Genomic DNA, 19,034 nt, shown 5'->3' with positions numbered 1-19,034 from the left:
TCATAATAGATCTTAAATCAATTCTCTGATTATGAACCACCTATTATAATATTGCTTATTATTTTTAGCCTCTTTTATGTGAGTGGAGAAAAATATTTTAACTCAAGGAGGCAATCAAGGAAATGTGATTGCAAATGATAGTGAACACAGGCATTTTCTGAAGTCAAGGTGATTGGTAAGTGTTTAGAGATCTATAAACTAAGAGCCCTGTGGCATGTATCTGGTTACTCAATAAGAACATGCTTTTATTTTTTATAATTTGCACAAAAACTTCCATTGGCATCAGTGCACAATCAATTTATCTAAAATCCATCTCATATCTACTTACTGAACACGAGTCCATGTTTCTCAGGATTTGTTGCTAGATCCTCCTCAGTGAATATGACAGAGTTAGAAATTCCTTCATTTGTGTGCACACACGGACCTTCCACCCAGTGAGCGGGCTTCAGAGTCATATTCCAAACTCTTCCGCTTCTTAGCCCTGCGACCTTAAGCAAGTCAACCTGTCTGCTGTTCACATTCCTCATTTATAAAACTAGGATGATAAAGAAATGTACCTCAGGACTGCTTGCATGTTGAACATGCTTACATATTTATCATAAGTAAGCACATACTGATATTCATTAAATGCTTGAAGAAAAGCAACCATACTGTGAAACTTTAGGGGTGGAAGGAAGCTTACATACTATCAATTTATAGATGGGTCTACTGGTGCTTAAAAAGGGAAGTTGACTTACTAAAATCACACATATCTGATGTCAGAGCTGGTACCACATTCCCTCACCCCCAAGCCAATGTTCTTTCAAATATTCTTGCTCTTTCTCCTCTGTCTCCCAACTTTTACTATGCCAGGTACCGATGAATAAGAAAACACTGTGATGGACAGGGTTAAGAGATCCTAGACTGATACTCCACTGACTTATTTCTCACCTATAAAGTGAAAGGATTAGAATCACACAGTTGCAAAGATTCTGACCAACAATAACATGCTATGATGCTGTCAATAAATCTAAACCCCACACCATGCTTATGGGTAAATAATGGGACAGGAATCACATCACCACTTACAATCCTCTGCTCTGAATAATCACTTTGTAAAGCATCCAGTCTTATGCTCAGTTCCAGGACATCTTTCACCCTCTATTAGAACAAGGTGGACAGAATGTCATGAACACAGCAAGCAGAGAAATGAGATCTGGGGAGGAGTCTCCCTAGCAGGAGACTAAACAGTGTGTCCCTCATGCCTGAGGTATCAGAGATCTAAGTGACAGATGATACAACAGTTCTACAAGTGCACACAGCAGAAATAAATAGTAGCAAAAATTTTAAGCAATAATTTCAATTTTGTCTCCAAGATAATGGGAACCTCCTTAGGAGCTGCTGATTTGTGATAATAGGTTATGTTCATAGAAGTTCTATAAGAACCTAGAAGTATGGCAAGAATATCCATGTCCTGGGTTAAAAGAAGGTAGAGGTGAGCTCATATAATGTGATGAGATAAAGGAAATGATGTATTGCTCTTTCTACTGACCTTCATATGACATGGGACAGGCCTAGGTCAACAGCAGAGCTCTTTAAGCAACACAGAAGAGGCAGTCTGAGGTGACAGTATATGAGAGAGCTTAAAAAGAACAAAGTGGAATCACACATGTGTTCCATGCAGAACTGAAAGCAAAATGAGAGCCTATTTTGTTCCTCAATTCTTTTTCCATTAAACCCCCCTAGGCCCAACTTGTCCAGCAGCAGAAACTGAACAGCTGATACATACAGATGGAAACAACTGGTTGACCAGTTATTCACACATAAGGTCTAAGTAGACAGTGAATAGCCCTACACTTCATTCAGGAAGGGAAGCAGGCAGGAATCCACTTCCAGAGCTGAACAGAGGAAGGGAATGAAGATACTCTGCTTAGAGAAGATGGCAATTTGATGCAGAGGGAAGCTTCAGATATGTGAAAGGCTAAGATAACATGAAGAAAAGCTGTGACTTCTCCATGACTAGAGTCAATATAATTTTAATTGTCCCTGGGAGAGCATAACTCTGTTGACTCTAAGTCCAGTTTAGCATTTGTTCCATTAGAAGTGTTTTTTGCTAAAGCTTCATTAAAATAAGTCAAGATAGGTCTGTTGGATTCCACTCTGCACTTCCAGCTTCTATAATAATTCTCATTTAGCTTCGTGTAAGGCACATATGCAGTGAACAGTGATCTAAATGTAGCACGTGATTTAAACCTGAACCTGAAAGGTGATCACCAAGTTATTTCTCTTTCCTGGACCCTTTCCAGAGGCAATGTGATCAGTATCTCACTTTCCAGAACATGCACAGTACTTGCTTTTATGACAAAAGATGCTCAGATGAAAGTGCTTATGAACAACTCCTTCCTATCTCAGGCTGAGATGTGGTCAACATTGTGCCCTTGGGGTGAAGAGTTTCAAGCCCTAAAAAACAACCTATGACCCAGATTGATGTACCCTACAAAACTATCTTTCAAAGTTGATGGCAAAATAAGATATTTCCATGAAAAAGAACACCTGAAGAAATTCATGAGCACAAACCAGCACTCCAAAATGTTCTAAAGGACATTCTAGAAAGAGATAACAAGGGTTAAAATTCCATGAACCCAACAGAATGAATCCATCAGGCGAGGCAAACAATTAAACAGAGGGGGGGGGAAAGTGAGCCAACAATAGGAGAATAAAACAGCAACACAAGAATAAGTCAATGTATATTAGTCATAACCATCACTGTTAAAGATCTCAACTCACCAATCAAAAGAAACAGTGAAAAAAAGAAGCAGAGTGGAAGAATGGATCAAGAAGCATGCTCCAATAATATTCTGCATGCAAGAAACATATTTAATTCAGAAAGAAATTGATAGAATGAAAATTAAAGGATGGAAAACAATACTCCATGCAACAGGAACTCAGAAAAAGCAGGGGTAGTTATTCTATTTGCAGACAAATGGGACTTCAAGTCAAGACTGATTAAGAGAGACAGAGGTCACTATATCCTTGTAAAGGAAACAATCCAAAAGCAAGAGATAACAATCATAGGTATATATGCACCAAATATCAGCACACCCAACTATATAAAATGAACATTCATGGATATTAAAAATCAAGTAAGTATTAATGCAATTGTAGTGAGGGACCTAAATATCCCACTGTCACAAATAAATGGATTAACTAGATGTAAAATCAATGGTGAACTACTAAAACTGAACTAAACTTTTGAACAAATGGACTTAATAGATGTCTACAGAGTGTTCCCCCAACAGCACCGGAATGTACATTCTTCTCAGCTGCACATAGGACATACTAATTTGCAGAACATGCTTAAGTAAATGCAAAGAAATTGAAATTACCCCATGCATATTATCAGACCATAGTGCAGTGAAATTGGAAATCAATACCAAAAGAAACCACAAAAATTTCAAAAGCACATGGAAATTAAATAACACCCTACTGAACAACCAGTAGGTCACAGATGAAATTAAGAAAGAAATTAGACAGTTTCTACAATTAAATGATAATACTACTACAACATACCAGAACTTATGGTAGACGATGAAAGCAGTCCTACAAGGGAAATGTATAGCAGTGAATACCCATATCAGGAAAACAGAATGAGTTCAAATAAACAACTCAATGTTGAACCTCATTATGGTTTGTGTCTACTTTTCCCCCCAAAGCCTCAGGTAGTCATGGGGCAGGCTTCTAGATTTTTTGGCTGATCCATGATCCAGTGCTGGGATTATAGGTGTGAGTACTACATCCACCCTTGTGCAGGAAGCCTGCACACAACATAAGAGAAGGAAAGAGGCTTGCTCTGTGCAGTTCTTCCCTTTTAGTTCTTGCTGCTTTTGCTATTTTCTGCCACCATGTTCTGTTGCCCTCTGCCGTGTGCCACTCTGCCTTGGAGCCAGCGGAGTATGGACTGAAACCTCCACAAACTGTAAGCTAAGTAAACCTTGCCTTCTTTAATACTGGTCCTTGGGTATTTTGTCTCAGCAATGAGAGAAAACAACCAAGACAGAATTTGGTACCAGGAGAGGGGTTTTTCCTGTGACACTGCCTGGCCATGTGGTTTAAGAACACTAGGAATTAATTTGGAAAAGTTTTGAGAGACTGACCAAAGAGGCAGCCCTTGTATGCTGTAAACTGTATTGGAGACTCTTACTGGAGCCTGGAAAATCAGAAAATGCTGCCAGTTAAGATGAAGCTGAGGAGGCTTCAATTGAGAAGGGCTGCATTGGCTGTCAGATCCCAGGTAGTATACTGTGTTTGGCAGAAATTTGGTCTGCATTTTGCTTGTGTTTAGAAATAGTTCCTGGTTGGAAAAAGAAAAAATTCAACGTAGTCTACTGTTGGGACAGTGGCTTGGTTACTTACTGTTGAGATCTTTTGGCCAGATCTACCCTTCAAATTAGGAGCAAAGAGCCAGTAAGGTGATATGAAACATTTTGCCAGAGGGGAGGCTCTAATGGAGTTTTGGGTTGCAAAGATGAAATAGAAGAGAACATTGTTGTTAAGATCAGGACAATAGAAAAATAAAGTGAAGTCTTTCACCTGAAGATAAGAGTGTATTTGAATTGCAGGAGATCCCCATTTCTTTAGTATTGCCATGCTCTGTTAAAAGTTAATGGGAAGTAAAAGACTGTGATTGTAATAGTTCTTTTATATGTTTTTAAATGTCATTTTTAGATATATGTTTGTAATCAGGTTAATCAAAGTATTCTGTTTTAACCTTGAATTTTGGTCACCCTTTAAACATTTTGCTTTTGGTGCAAGAATGCATGCAAAAAAATTGTATATATGTAATTGTCATGTTAATGTAAATCTAAATAAACTAAGACCTGTTAACTTTTCACAAATCTGCCACTAGAGACTATGGGTTAAGGAAATGTGTATGGTTATCAAGTTGACCAGGGGTGGATTGTGGTGGACTGACAACTGGTGGTCAACTTATAACACCCAGCTGAACTGAACCAGCATGGTCCTGCATGTGGGAGGCATACCTGAGGATTGCTGCTGGCAGCATAAGAGGCAGAAATTGAGAAGAAGAAGTTAAGAGGCTGTTGGGAACTGGTAGAAGCTGTTGGGTGCTGTTAGAAGCTGTAAGGAGCTGTTGGGTTTTTGGAAGAGCTCGTCATGCTAGCTTTCCTGATGAACTCAGCTGTTATCATCCAAGGAGCTCAGTACCTTGCTGTCACTAAGAATAGCTTCGATTCACTTTGGGGGAGCTCTGGTCCTCACTTTGAGCATTGATTCCTGGCTCCACAGGGAAAGATGGTGCACTGCTCAGTCTCCTGGAGAAGCTTGTCACATTGGCTTTCCTGATGGGAACTCAGCTGTCCTGATCATCGGAGGAGCTCAGGACCTCATTGTTGCTGAAGATGGCTATGGTACTTTTCCAGGAAGCTCTGATTCTTACTTTGAGCATTGCTTCCTGGCTCCAATGCAGATCACCCAGCCTGCTAGCACAGATCCTTCATCCCGCTGACACAGACTTTCTAGATTCCACCACTGACCTTTGGGCCTTCCCAGCACAGATCTATGAAACAGGTCTACATGAGACATTGTCATGGGCTCTAGGCCTCCAGCTGGACTCACGGGAGGCACTGTTATTGGCTCTAGGTCTTCAGCTAAATTCATGTATAGTATTACCATGGGATCCAGGCCCTCAGCTAGATTCTTTGATCTTTAGTGTGTGGACAGATTTCCTGCACTCTCTTAAATATAATTCTTTGGGTGACTATTAGAAATAATCTTATAAAATATATAGCCTATATTGTATTATTTCCCCTTGCAAAACCCCAAACTATGACAAAACTCAAGCTTCTAGAAAAAGAAAAGCAAGTAAGTTCAAAGCTTGTACAAGGAAGGAAATTATTAGGATCAGAGCAGAAATCAATACAATGGAGAATAAAAAAAAAAAAACAAAGAATCAATGAATTGAAGAGTTGGTTCTTTGAAAGACTAACTAAAATTTACAAGCCCTTAGCCAACCTTATCCAAAAAAGGAAGTAAAAGACTCAAATCCATATAATTAGGAATGAAGAGGGTGAAACCACAACAGATCCTGCAGAAATCCAGAAGATCATCAGTACCTACATCAAGAATTTGTATTCAAATAAAATGGAAAATGCAGAAGAAATGGACAGATTTGTTGAAACATTTGAATTACCAAAGCTGAATAAGGAAGGTGTGAAAATTCTAAATAAGCCAATATCAATCAATGAAATTGAAGATGTAATTCAAACCTACCAACAAAAAAAAGCCCAGGCCCTGACAGATTCACCACTGAATCCTACAAGAAATTTAGAAAAGACTAATACCACTACTTCTCAAACTTTTTAAATTAATTGAAAGGGAAGTAATACTCCAAAATTCATTCATGGAAGCAAGCATTACTCTGACACCAAAACCAGAGAAACACCCAACCAAGAAGAGAACTATGGCCAATCTCCCTAATGAACATCAATGTGAAAATCCTCAATAAAATATTGACAAACAGAATTCGGTAAATCAAAAGATTATACAGCATGACCAAGTAAGATTCATCCCACGGATGATTCAACATACACAAATCAATAAATGTAATACACCATATTGACAGAGCCAAGGACAAAAACCATAGTATCATCTCAATAAATGCAGAAGCATTGGACAAAGTCCAACACTAATTCATGTTTGTTTTGTTTTGTTTTGTTTTTCGTTTTTCTCCGGTACCAGGAACCGAACTCATGACCTTGCGCTTGCCAGGCAGGCGCTTTTGCCGCTGAGCTAAATCCCCAGCCCCTAATTCATGTTTTAAAAAGACCCTCCAAACAACTGGAATACATGGTCTGTATCTCCATCTGATAAAACTTGTCTTTTACAAACCAACAGCCAATGTAATACTAAATGGGCAGAAACTGAAAGCTTTAGCTCTAAAATCAGGAGCAAGACAAGGATGTTCACTGTCACCACTCTTATTCAATATGGTTCTAGAAACATTAACCAGAGCAATTAGACAAGAAAAAGAAATAAAAGAAATAAGGACAGGAAAGGAAAAAGTTAAATTATCATTATTTGCAGATGATATGATACTCTACAAAGAAGATCCCCAAAACTCCACCAAAAGTCATCTAAATTTAATAACCAAATTCAGTCTTGTACTGAATATAAAATCAATACTAAAAATCAATAGCCATCGTATACATGAGTACAAACTCACTGAGAGTAATATTAGAGAAAAAACACCTTTCACAATATCATCCCCAAAAATGAAATATCTAGGAATCAATCTAATGAAGGACCTCTGCATTGAATGGCAGTACTCTGAAAAGGAGATAGAAGAAGATATCAGGAAATGGAACAATGTCTCTTGCTCTTGGGTAGGAGGAACTAATATAGTGAAAATGGCCGCACTTCCAAAATTGTTGTACAGATGTAATACAATCCTGATCAAAATTCCAAAAGCATGTATCACAGAATTAGAAAAAATAATTCTAAAATTAATTTGGAACCAGAAAAGACCTTTCTAGGCAACAAAGGCAAGGCAGTGGACATTATAACCCCTGACTTGAAATTATACTACAAAGCTACTATAATAAAACCAACATTGTACTGGAAAAAAAAATAAGGATCAATGCAACAAACTAGAAGATGGAGAAACAACTCCAGACATACTCAGCCACCTTATCTTTGACAAAGTAGCCAAACACCTTCACTGGAAGAAAGATAGCTTCTTTAATAAATGGTGCTGGAAATACTGGCTTTCCACATGCAGAAGATTAAATCTAGATCTATATCTTTCACCATTCACTAACTTAAAGTTGAAGTGGATCAAAGATCTGAATATTGAAATAGAAACACTAAATCTGCTAGAAGATAGAAGAGGTAGTACTCTTGAAACATTAGTGTAGGCAAAGACTTTATGAGCAAAACCTCAAACCCACAGAAACTATTACAAACAATCAACAACTGGGATCTCATCTTTTTAATAAGCTTTTGACAGCAAGAGAAATGGCCAACAGAGTGAAGAGGTAACCCACAAAATGGCTAAAAAACTTTTTCCAGCTGTTCCTCAAAGGACTACTATCTAGAATATATAAAGAACTCAGAAAAATCAGATCCTCCCCAAATTTAAAAACCCAATCCAAAAACAGACATCTGAACTAAATAGACACTTCTCTGATGAAGAGCTAGAATGTCAAATAAGTATATAAAAAATGTTCAGCATCATTGTTCATTTGAAAAATGCAAATTAAAACAACACTGAGATTCCATTTCACCCCAGAAAGGATGGCTATTATTAAGAAGTGAAGCAATAGCAAATGCTGGAGGGGCTGTGGGGAAAAAGGAACTCTTCTGCACTGTTGGTGGGAGTGTACACTGGTGCAACCACTGTGGAAATCAGTGTGGAGATTCCTCAAAAAACTAGGACTAGAGGTTCTATTCGACCCAACTATTCCTCTTCTTAGTATCATCTCAAAAGAATTAAAAACATCATACAACAGCAATATATGCACACCCATGTTTATAGTGGAACAATCTGCAATAGCTAAATCTTGGAAACAGCCCAAATGCCCATGAACTGGTGAACGGATAAAGCATATATGTTTTATTTATATAATAAAGTACTACTCTGCCATTAAGAAGGATAATCTTGAGACATTTCTAGGTAAATGGATGCACCTTGAGACCATATCCTTAAGTGGGATAAGTTAGACACACATGTGTAAATATGGTGTTGTTTCTTTGGTATGAGAAAACAAAAGTGCAAATAATAACCAAAATGTATAATAGATATTGTGCAATCGGAAGAAAATGTCCAAATGGGAAGGGGAACAAGGGAGGGGGAGGGGAAAAGGAAGGGAAAATTAAAAATGAGAAAAGAAGGAAACAATGGAAACAAAGCTTTTGTAAATAAGGAAGGGAAGAGGAGTTGAAGGAAGGGTAAGAATGGGAATGGGAAAAAAAGAATCAAGTTATATCATGTACAGATTCAAATTCCTTATGACAAATGTGATCATTATGCATAGCTAAAATGCACCAATAAACCTAATTAATAATTTTTTTTGTTTCTCATATAAGAGAATTGAATATTCAAATTTGTGTGTTTAGTATATTTCACTTAACATTATGGTTTCAAGGTGATTCATTTTCCTATGAATGTCTCAAATTTATCTTTCTTTTTGGCAGAGTACTATTTTATTGTGTGTAAATTCCACATTTTCTTTATCCGTTCATCAGTTGATAGATATATAGGCCACTTCCAAGACTTAGATATTATGAATTATGCTGCTATAAATATGAGTATGCATGTGCCACTGTAACATGATTAATTTAAACATTAACAGTGTATTTTGATTACACCTTGTAAATTTCACACCCTTTTTATTCTAAATATTCTGTGCATATACCATGAGTAAAGTGAAAGCTATAAACATTGATTCTATATGCAGAAAAACTTCAAAGTTGAAAACTGTTACTTTTGTATCATTGTTGTCATGTGTCAAGTAGAAAATCATTTAATTTCAGTAATAGTTGTAATATTTAAAATATTTCTATCCCATAAAAAACTCAATAATTAAAATAAAATTTTCCCTAGTGAAAATATAATTTAAAGCTTACAGTGTTATGGTAAAAGCAATGTTCTTACTAATGTAAGAAATCCATGGAAAGGAAAACCAAACAGGAAAGTGACTGAAAATCTTGTGTTCTAGTCCTGTTGTGTCTAGGGTTAGTCTGCTAAGCTGAATGAATTTTCTCAAAAGTTACAGGAATAACTTATGAGGGGAAATGAGCTGAAGTTGACTACAGATATAATTCATAATCATATCTAAACAAGCTGCCAGTATGCTACCACTCATAAAAACATAATGTCAAACTTCAAAAAATTTTATATACACAGCAGAGTAATTGAACTTGAAAAAAAATTAATGTTCATATAAAATGTTTTTAAAATCCATCAATTAGAAGACACTTCAAAAATATGCACATTAGCTATTTGTGGCTCTTTTCACTCCATTTTACTCTCAAAATTATTCTAGTTTTTAGGACAGCAACATTTATACAATCATAGGAAGGTAGACAGTGACAGGTCTCAATCAGAGTAAAAAAGAGCTTTCTAACTGGTGAAATCACTGTGGAAATCAGTTTGGAGTTTCCTCAGCAAACTAGGTCTAGAGGTCCCATTCAACCCAGCTGTTCCCCTTCTGGGTACTTGCCCAGAAGAACTGAAAACACCATATCAGAGTGATATATGTGCACCCATGTTTATAGCAGTGCAATTTGTAATTGTTCAATTGTGGAAGCAACCCACATGTCCATCCACTGAGGAATGGATTAAAAAGTTGTGGTATTTTTATGTAATGGAATATTACTCAGCTATAAAGAAAGATAAACTAGAGGATTTTATAGGTAAATGATCACAACTGGAGACCATACTCATAAGTGAAATAAATCAGACCTGCATGTGTAAGTAACATATCGTCTCACTAGTGTAAGAACCTGAAAGAGTGAATAAAATTAGGAGACATGATAGACATCGTGAAATGAAAGGAAAATGCTCAAAAGTAAAGAACAACTGAGATGAGGGAAAAGAGAAAAGAAAGAAGGGGAAAATTATGTTTATATATATATACAGGATAGCTAACATAGTTGTACTATTGATTTCCATTGAAAGGAACCATTAATGATTAACTATTTGACCAGTCTTACATGTCTCTATTTCTTTTCCTGAGAAACCACTTTGAAGATATCGATATGTAATAGAACAACAATTGTTAATTTCCTATCACCTTGTCTGAATTTCAGTATTGCTTGTATTGCTCTTGTGTTATTTTGTAAATGTATGTGTGTTTGTTAATATGTTTTCATTCTTTTATTTTTTTAAATTAAAAAAAGAAAGAGCTTTCTATTCATGATAGCTATTTGACAAGAGGAAGTGCAGTGTAGTCAGAGCTTTTCCTACTATGATGCCCCGCCCTCAGCACTCAGCAGGAGGTAGCCAATTTCATTAACAGGAGTACCAGCCACTTTGCAAGGCCATGAGCTCAACATCACTAGAGATATCTAAACACTACTGATGTAAGAACCTGCCTAAATTGAAGTAGGATTCAACACCTATGAAATTCCCTTAAATTCTATGACTTATGTATTCAATAAATTCTTGGATTGTTCTCCTTGGAAGAAGCTAGTTGTTATGTCAAGAGACATAGTAATCTCAGATTCTTGGCCTTCAGAAACCATGTGAGATGATATTTTAAGTAGTTTTTTAAAAATTGAGTGACACTTCTTGTTAGGCACTACTCTAGAGCTAGAGATACAATGGAGGGCAATGATGATGGTTCTATGTTGTAACAATTGCATGAAGCTAATATCTGTCTCCCATAAGAACAGATTGATCAAGAGTAGTAAGAAATGTGAAAATTAGTATATGAAAATGCTTAGAAAACTGTCGGCGGCAACACAGATACAAGCTGTGATTATTATTATACTGAAGTATATATTTATATCATTAATGTATCCTACATGTGAACATTAGCTACACAAACAGCTGTTTTACATGCTTTCAATTTTAGTCTTTTCTGCTCAGGTTTTCAAATTTCTGTCCCTTATTCTGGGCATATCTGAACTGCTGTTAACTGGTATTTAGTTTTGTGAAGTTGTCCTTCTATACAAGCATGTTCTAGCTCCCAGAATAGCTTCTAAGAATCTCAAGGCAAGGGTCCTATCTTGTATTTTCCTGTTCAACCTTCTCAGTGTTTAGATCAAGGTTAAGTGCTGAGAAGTCTCTCAGGAGATAAGAATGGCTGCGCAGAGATGCTTTCTTTTGTATTTGAAAATAAAGTCTCAAATCTGTAGCATTTGTTTTTCTAAACAGTAAGAGACAGTCTGTGAGAGTTCCCTGTTCCTTCCTAATACTCTCCCCACAAAATGAAATTTTTTATGACCAAAATTCAGCAAGCAAAATTAATATGGTTCAAAACTGTAAAATTCTGAGAGTACTTCTGAATACATCAGAAATTCAAGCTGGGTGTGGTGGTACATGCCTGTAATTCCAGTACCCGGGAGGCAAAAGTAGGAAGATTGTAAATTTGAGGCTAGCCTGGGCTGCATAGCAAGTTCAAAGCCAGCCTGGGCTATACAGGGAGACCTTGTCTCAGAAGGAGGAGGAGGAGGAAAAGGAAGGAGAAAGAGAGAGGAGGGGGAAGAGGGGGAGGAGAGGACGAGAGGGAAAAGGAGGAGTTCAAATCCACGGATGCATCCAGCAGTTTTGACCCCAAGAAAGAGAAAACATGTTCCTTAATGTCTAATTCTTTTTCACTCCCTTCAATTGCAGTGAGATCTTTTTATCACTATTTCAGTTTCTTTGCATAAAGGGCTAAGAACTGTCATTCTTAAGAGCTGATCTGAACCCCACCCACAGCACGTACAGTGTGAATTTGTGATTATTCCCTGTGAATGTTCTGTGAAAGTGTTGAAATCAAGCATGAGCATTTCCAGCCAAACTGCAGGGGGGTTTTTTCAGGACCTTTGCTACAACCCAAGTTCTGAAGACAGAAAGTGTTAACAGTAGTTTCCGACGACAAAACCTGTGGATGCTCAGTTTGCAAAGGCAAAGGTTTCTGGTTCCCCCGCTCACAATGTCAGTGTTTGAATAGTAAACTATAAATAGTGTTTGACCAGCACCGCCTGGCTCCCATCCCTCAGCCACTGTTACAGCAGAAAGCGTCCACAGCTACCACAGGGGCAGCAGGAATTCACCGCTATTTCCTGGTAACACACAGTTGGGAAAATATCTGTGGAACTATTTCTGATGAACAGATAGGGCTTACCAGCAGCTTTCCACCATTAAGATGAGAGGAGAGGGAAAATAAGATGCCACCTCAAGAAGGAGAATGTGATGTCAAGAACGCCCCTATCAAAGGAGCAACTGGGATGAAGGAGAGGAGAGGAAAAAGAAAGAAGGAAGAGATAAAAATATGTATATGTATACACAGGATAGCTAGGATAATTGTACTACTAATATCTGTTGGTTTATTGAAAGGAACTGTTAATATGTAATTGTTTGATCAATCTCGCATGCCTGTATCTGGTTATCTGTGCAACCATTTTGAAGGTAACATTATGTAATATAATAACCACTGTAAATATCCTATCACCATGTTTTGAAATTCTGCATCATTTTTATTGTTCTCTATGCTGTTTTGCTTATGTATTTGTTTTTGTTATTTTGGTGTTTTTCTTTTCTCTTTAAAATGAAAAACAAAATTTATATGTATATGCAAGGACAGCTGGGATAGGTGTATTGCTGATGTCTGTGGTTTATTGAAGGGAACAGTGAGTGCTTAAAATTTTTTTCTTGACCAATTTTGCATGCTTGTGTCTGATAATCAGAATGACTGATCTGAAGACAACAATAGGCAGTATAAAAACCATTGTTGAATTCCTACCATCTTGTATGGTGAAGCTCTGCATCATTTCCAATTTTTGTTATTACTTGTTACTGTCTTTGTTGATCAGTCCTGCATTCTTACATCTGGCGGACTGAGCAACTTTGTCGAAGATAACAGTATGTAATGTAGCAACCATTGTTAATTCCTATCATTTGGTTTTGAGGTCATGTATTACTTTTGTGGTTTTTGTGTTGTTTTGCTTTTGTCTTCACTATTGTTGTTTAGTTTTTTCTCTTTAAAATAAAAAAGAACACCCCTTCTTTTCAAACAGGAAAACAAAATCAAAAGCCTTTCTCTTTCAAGTCCCAGTGATATTTAAGGAGGAGAACTCAAATACCCAGAACTCATGTACTTCCTCTGAAGTAGAACTCTGGTAAGAGACAGCTCAGTAGAAACTTCCACATAGATGGGAGGATTCGTCATTGGCATGCTCCCCTGGGCATAGCTGGGATGACTGCAAGACAATGAGAGAACATGCACCAGGGCCTTATCCTAACTAGGGCGTGGGAAGGATGGTTCAGCACCACTTGAGTGAGGATGCTAAACAGAGGGACCCTGAGAGCGCACCTGGATTTCCAAGGAATGCAAGAGACCTGGGACCTCCTGCACTCCAGAGCAGGGGTCAGTGACAAGAGACCCCATGGGGGATTGTAGTCAGGACACAGTGGTTGTGATACTTAAAGACTTCAAGACCAAATACAAAAGTATGAACTCAATGTTGGATCTCTGATCTCAATATGGACAGGAAAAACCCATGTCCAACACCAGCTTAGGGAACAGACTGGCCACCACGCAGAGCAGTGAGAGTTCAAAGGGCTCTATGGGGGTCCCGCATTCCCATCCTTCCCTTGCAAGTGTGAGGTCACACAGGTCCCACACCTTGACCTAGCAGGTGCCATTTGGGGTGTAGGGGTTGGGAGAATGGGAATTTAAAAGACTAAACATTTACCCAAATGACACTCAGCTATCCAAGAGTGACTATGTAAATCCCAAAGTACTAAGATAACATAAACTGGCAAGCTGTAAGTTAGTTTCCACATCCTGCCCTAAATACTGACATTCAGCGAAGTGTGGTCAGTAGTCAGAAGGATAACACCAGTTTTAAGAAACTCCATTTACTTCGTACATCTGTGAGGCCTGTGAATATATCATAAAACCACCCAGCATGCTAAGCTCTCCTTTGCCACCCTCTAATTCTAATATATTCAAGTTATTTCACACACACCCCCAACATAAAATTTTCCTTCCTATGCCAGATCTCACCTTCTTGGGATGAACCTGAGAAAATATTGACAGCTAGAAAACAATGGACCCAAAAGTCCCCACAGTGTCCTGGGAAAAGGAAAGCAAAGACGGTCCCAGACCAGAAGTCAGGTATCCTGGGCAGTGCTGAGTCAGCTGTCCGAAGGCGGAAGTGCATTGCTCAGGTCCACAGCCCTTTGGGGGTGGGGAGGAGAGGGTGCAGAATCATCCACCAAAATATTCAAAACCACCCTGGTGACCGCCCTGGCATCTGAACTGTAGGGGAAGACACCAGATTTCCCCTTTTGTTGGTCCTGAATGAAACATCCCCTCCAAATCTGTGGAACTTTGAACCATGGCTGCAGACTTGCCCAGAAGTAGGAAGTTAAGGTGAACCAGTCAACACTACCGTGTGTTAACCAGCCCCTTGTACCCGCCACCGCCGTCACACACCATCACCACGGCACTGAAGCAAGTCCACCCCATCCCCAATTCTTAGCGCACAAAATCTTGCCTTAGACGGCCACATTCCCCTTCTGTAAATTATCTTCCTTCATTTTTGCGCGCACCTGCGATGGACCAGGAACCTCTTCAAATTCTTTCTGCAAAGAAGACACGGATGAATACATTCATTTCATTTTCATAAAAATGAAAACCACTGGGATTAATGGAAAACAAAGAAGCGGACAAAGGGTTTGCCTTTCTCTAGACCCGTAAAGGCCCCACTGCAGAAGACCCTGTGATTTGCCTTCTGTGTGCTGTAGACTGCATTAGTCAAGGTTGACGTCCACTTATAATTTCATTTGCTTTCCTCAGTCCAGGGGCTGCTGTTTGAGACTCAGTCACTGAGATCTAAGACTCCACTCTGTATAGCGATGTCAAAGACCTCCGCTGCTTTCCTCTAATTATCCTTACTCCTACAGCAGAAGCCAACTTGTATTTTCCCTCTGCATTCTTTTCTGGGCAGCATGCCCAAGGTCAGAGAACATCCAGTTATATTCTGGCTTGGTCTTTAAAAGCTCTGCTTCTGGCTTCTCTTGTAAAATGTCTCCCAGCCCAGGCAGCAGTCAGTACCGGAGAAGTCTGCTCCTTAAAAAGAAAAAGGAAAACAGCCTCCCTCGCAATATTTTTTTCTCCTTGAAAAATCTAGATCTCATTGATTGTATTTCCCAGAGTTGTTTCCTTCATCTTTTACTTCTAGATATAAAAAAATAGCTATGCTCTATCAATATTTAATGAGAGCAATTATCTTCAACTGGCAAAAGGGGCTTCCATTATATGAGGAAGAAGGACAATATTTGTGTAGTCCTTGCAGAAAGATTCTTGTTCCGTTACATCCGGGGATGAGGCGGGGGCAGGGGGTGGTTATAAATAAATAAATAAATAAAATTGTTACTGTGAATAATAACATGGTCGGCAAGGACTTCCATCAATATACAAAATCAATCCTGAGGACGCTACCTGTAATCACACACACTGCACTCCTGATCACTCGTGATTCAAGCCCAAATTCAAGCACTGGTTTTTCTGTCTTGATGACAGAAGCCACTTCTTGAACTTGCAGCAATGTTTACAAATGAGACCTTAAATCCTGAGCAGGGAAAAATGTTTTAGAAGGAAACACTGGCGACAAGCCAACCTTCTGCTCAGCATGTGCCACTAGTGTGGAGAAGCAACCTGGCCCCAAAAAGTCACTTGCGAGCTCTGTGAACTCGAACCACTCACCTGACCTCTACCACATCTCTCCCCAAGGACTGACCATTTCCAAACAATGTAGGGTTTTAAAACAAAAGTTCATGCAAGAAAAAATATACTGTGTCTTGCTAAATGCTTGGAGAATGCTTATCTAACAAACGGATTCATAAAAATTACAGACTTTAAAAACTACCATTTTAGTACCACGTCTGACTATTTCATCCCGCATGGTTCTTTCTACTGTTGTATCCTTCCCAACTCCCTCAAACACATATCTCCCTGGGAGAGGAATGAAGAAGACCAAGCCCCTATACACGGAGTTGCCTAGTCTTTTCCATTACATTGTCTTTCAGACCAGGGCTATAGCTCAGTGGCATAAGCATCTCCTGGCAAGTGCAAGGTCCTGAGCTCAATTCTTGGTACTAAAAAAGAGTGAGAGAGAGAGAGATACATTGTCTTTCAGAACATGGGGAAAAGTGGGAGATCCTGGGAGATCCTGAAGGATTTCTTCCAGCTTCAACCTCAAACTGGAGTCCGGGAACTTATCTGGTCTTCACTGGGCTTCTGGTGTACTCTTTTAATCAAAGAAATATTTATTACTACCTTGACAACCACCGCTACCATGCCAATATTTTGTAGCTCATCTACATAAGTAAAAGAATATGGGTCCTTCCTAGAACAAGCTGGTACCTTCCATCAGCAGCAATTCACCTAGCTAGATGAGTGAATGTAATTTGAATTGAATTGTTCACCTGAATTTGGAGAGTGAATTTCAATAAAATATATGGAAGACTTACTTGATTTAGAAAGACAACAAGCCCCAATTCAGATCTTACTGTCTGTTGTCCACAAGAAAAACTTTCCTCTTGGTATTGAAGGACTCTTGCCAAAAACAGCTGCATAGTAAAGAAGACATAGAAGCAAAGGCTTGCTGGGCTACGAGAACTTGATCCAGTATATGATAAAGCAATAGGAATAAAATCACAGGGCTGGTGAAGTGTAGCAAAAATACGTACCTATGCATAACGTGCCTGCATGGCAGGAAGGGAAACAAATGCCACAGCTATTCAGGTCTCAAAATGCAAAGAAATTTCTGTAAATGCATCTCATCCTACCTGAAAGAGCAAGAAGCAATTTGCCGACTAATTGGAATGTAGTCTGTATGACAGTGACATCTTCCTCTGTACAATGTTGGTTCTAATACTAAATACTTTACCTTCTCTCTAAAGATGAAAGTTTGCAATTGGAAATATAGAACTTAACCAAGGCCCTTCCCACCCTTTCTTCCTTGCTCTATTAATTTTTTTTTGCTTTTCCATAATTTCTTATGAATCAATTGCTTTACACTAAATTTGTTGTGTTACTAAATATTATTAAGGTTTGGCTTAAATTTGTAACACAATCCACCATCTTAAGAGACAGTAAGGTCTAAATTTAGGGTTACAGAATTAAAGGAAAGAAGGAAAGATATTGGTAAAAATACATTTACATAAATCTAAGATATTGCTGATCTATATGTGTGGAATATTACGAGACTATTAAAAACAATTTTTACCAAAAAATTTTATGACTTGTAGAAATGTTCATGATATATTAAGTAAAATAAAATATGAAGTAGCACATTATTTACTCATATTTTCTAAAAATAAAATGAGTTAGCCTGGGTAAAAGTACTCCAAATGTTAACCTTTTTTTTCTGACGATATATTACCAAGATTTTTGTCCTCTTTATATTTTTTGTATTGCCTTCTATAATTTTTACACACAAAAAAAATAGAATTTTCATAAGAATCTTCCCTATCTCAATTACAAAGAGTGACTCATATGAACAGAGCAGCAAGGAGGCAAAAACATTGGCAGTGAGCTTCCAAGTGCCAGTTAAGTAAGACGGTCTCGGTGTAAGAGAATCTTGGGTGGTACAGTGGGCAGACAAGCAAGATGTCACTGACACAAATTACTGGGCTTGAGATTACAACTAACTACTTCCCCTTATTTTCTTACTTCTCTACATTATTTCTAGAAAGTTCTTTTTTGATTCAGTTGTATCAATTCAATCAAGTAGGTAAAATTTATAAGCTATGACTATGTCCTACTTTTGCCATGTTTTATGATTTTCTGCAGTGATTATTTCTTTACATTGCATGGAAGAAAAAGTCAATAAAGAAAATCATCCTTTATGGTAGAGAACAGAGGCTGTAGTCAACATTTAATCTTTCCTTAAAAACTTCATTTCAGTTGATCAGTCAGCTCTCCCACCCTTAATCTGGTTTACTAGGTCATAAATCCAATTTAATACTACAGTGAAACTAAGTAATTTTGGATCCAATAGATTGTTTACTGGTTTCCCTTTAATGAAAGACAATCTGCTTCTTAAAGGAGACTTGCATTCTGATTTTATATTTTATTTCTCAAAGAAGAAACTTATGTTGTCTCATACACCTAATGCCCAATTACATTAAAAATAGTCTTCCTGCTATGCAGTTCAAGGTTCTGGAGGCATATTTCAGTTTGTTTTACATAAGGAAAGGGAAAGTGCTAGTTAATATAGTAGGTCAGTTAGGTAGAGTCAGGTTAAGAATGCTTCTACTGTACTTTTACAGTAGCACTCATCATCCTCTAATGCAATGATTCTTTTTTTTTTTTTTT

The sequence above is a fragment of the Chinchilla lanigera genome, unplaced genomic scaffold (genome assembly GCF_000276665.1).
Source record: "Chinchilla lanigera isolate Chin_1 unplaced genomic scaffold, ChiLan1.0 scaffold00057, whole genome shotgun sequence".
Classification (NCBI taxonomy): domain Eukaryota; kingdom Metazoa; phylum Chordata; class Mammalia; order Rodentia; family Chinchillidae; genus Chinchilla; species Chinchilla lanigera.
This window is presented reverse-complemented; position numbering follows the sequence as displayed.